This window comes from Peromyscus maniculatus, chromosome 22 (assembly GCF_049852395.1).
Source record: "Peromyscus maniculatus bairdii isolate BWxNUB_F1_BW_parent chromosome 22, HU_Pman_BW_mat_3.1, whole genome shotgun sequence".
Lineage (NCBI taxonomy): Eukaryota > Metazoa > Chordata > Mammalia > Rodentia > Cricetidae > Peromyscus > Peromyscus maniculatus.
The window spans coordinates 12,407,414-12,409,855 of NC_134873.1; the positions used below are offsets into that span (position 1 = coordinate 12,407,414).

The window sequence follows — 2,442 nt, forward strand, 5'->3', positions numbered from 1 at the left end:
TGACTTGACTCCCTGCTGCGTCTGATTGTCTCCAGGTAAGAGGGAGGCTAGAGAACAGGCGAGCGGTGTGTACTTACCTTTCCTCGGTTCCAGGCCACCTCTTCACAGGTGACCTAAGTTCCCAGTGGGGCAGGTCCCCACAGCTGGCACCCTAACGTGGGGCTTGAAGTACTTCAGCTGAGGCCAAGCGGTCTTCCAAGGTCACGGAAACCTTCAGTATGGGTAATGCAACCTCCTCAAGTGATAAGCCAGCCCTCAAGGTCCTGTGTTATATGTTTAAGTCTAGAGGGCTTGAAATTTCTAAAAGTAATATTGTCGCCAATTATAATGGGACAATATAATGGGAGATTATAATTCTCCTTGCCTTTTGGGTGCCTAGTGCCATCCTTTTCTCCTGCGGCACTTTGGTCCAAATGGAAAAGCTGGCAAGAGAAAGGGAGAAACATTTCGGCATACTGCCGCCCCTGGGCTTCTACCCCACTATTATAGCCTTTAAGGTGGCTTTTCACCAGGTTCTCTGCCACCCCCTTTTCAGGAGTCAAAGAGGGAGAATGATTCTCCCCAAGGGTTAGAAAAGAAAGAAAGGAAAACAGGGACCCCCCCCCCCGGGGCCAAAAAAGATGGGGAAGGTCCTGAGAGTAAAGAAAAAAATAATTGGGCCAAATTTGGCGCGGAGTGTGTGAGATTCACAGAGAAATATATGGTAGAGGTTAAAGCAAAAGTAAAAATCACTGCACCCAAGCCCTGGGCCTCAAGGGATTCTGGCCCTCCACTTTGGGACCCTGGGGCTGAGGCTGCTCAAACACCATACATGGCATTAAGGAGAGATCTCTGTGATATGAACCCCTACAACCAGCCCCTCCCTGGGAGGTATGGGTCAGGGGAAAAGTTGACCCCCAGCCCTAATAGACCTCTAAAGTGGTACCCCTGAGAGGCTAAAAATAAGGAGGAATGCCAGACCAGGGTTGAGGCCAATTGGGTGATCCCCCATCCCTATTACCTATGGCATGCCAGCAGGTACAGCTGAAGGGTACTTTACGGGGGTCCAACAGGTGGTTTGTACAAGGTCCTTACCGAGATTAGGTTAGACAACTGGGGCTTGTAGCCTGGGACAAATTAGATAAAGGCCTGCCAAATCTCCCATAGTAGGGGTAAGACAAAAACCCAACAAACCCCTACCGGATTTCATAGATGGAGTCCAACAGAGTATGTAGTTAATTTCCCCACTCACGGTTGCCCTCAAGGGATTACTGGAGGGACGGGAATGCCCCATACAACATATGAGGGGGCATTCTGGGCTTCCAGAATTTCTGTCCAAGGGAAACTGCCAAGCTGACGAGCTGGCATTGGGATTTAGGATATTAACATTAAAAGATAGTCCATACAAGGCATGCCAACCCTTCCTAAAGGTACCCCTTTTACAAACGCAGGGAGTTAACCCCAGAGCCAAATATCTGCTGATAAATAGCTGTTAAATTTAAATATGTTTTTGTTTTAATAGAACAAAAGGGGAAATTATCCCCCATATTCAGTTATTCTGCATCCCGTGGCCATCACACTCTGGCCTCAGGGCTACAAGGACACCAGCATCGGGGCCCCAATCTGGGCCTTCTGCTACCCAGCCACTCCTTCTTGCCCCTTGTGAGGCAGGAGCTCCTGGAGTGACAGTCCCTACAAAAGATAATGACAAAATACAGGCTTGTGGTGGTGGGTGCTGGAGGTGTGGGAAAGAGTGCCCTGACCATCCAGCTGATCCAGAATCATTTTGTGGATGAATATGACCCCACCATAGAGGATTTCCATCGAAAACAGGCGGTCATTGATGGGGAAACATGTCTGCTGGACATCCTAGACACAGCAGGTCGGGAGGAATGTGGTGCCGTGAGGGACCAATGCATCCACACGGGGGAGGGTTTCCTCTGTGTGTTTGCCATCAACAGCACCAAGTCCTTTAACAACATCCATCAGTACAGGGAGCACATCAAATGGATAAAAAACTCAGATGATGTGCCAATGGTGCTGGTGGGGAACAAGTGTGACTTGGCCTCTCGTACTGTTGAGTCTCAGCAGGCCCAGGAACTTGCCCGCAGCTATGGCATCTCCTACATTGAAACATCAGCCAGGACCTGGCAGGGTGTGGAGGATGCCTTCTATACACTTGTACGTGAGATTCGGCAACACAAACTATGGGAGCTAAACCCTCCTGATAAGAGTGGCCCTGGCTACATGAGCTGCAAGTGTGTGCTATTGTGATATCAGATGGCGGTACTCCAGTCAATGGTCATTCTGCTCTTCCTGGCTCCTGCTACAGCCCAGAGATCTCATTCCCACACCACCACTGCCCCCACATCCTTCGGCCTCCCCATCTTCCCTGCAGCAGCCTCTGACACCCACCCCAGGATAACTCTACCACCTGCTTCCAGTATCCGCTACCACTTCACA

The 2,442-nt window shown here is 50.1% G+C and overlaps 1 pseudogene; it reads left to right on the forward strand.

The window, feature by feature from the left end:
- The first annotated feature begins 1,652 nt into the window (after positions 1-1,652).
- On the forward strand, positions 1,653-2,442 carry LOC102919740 (GTPase HRas pseudogene; annotated as a pseudogene).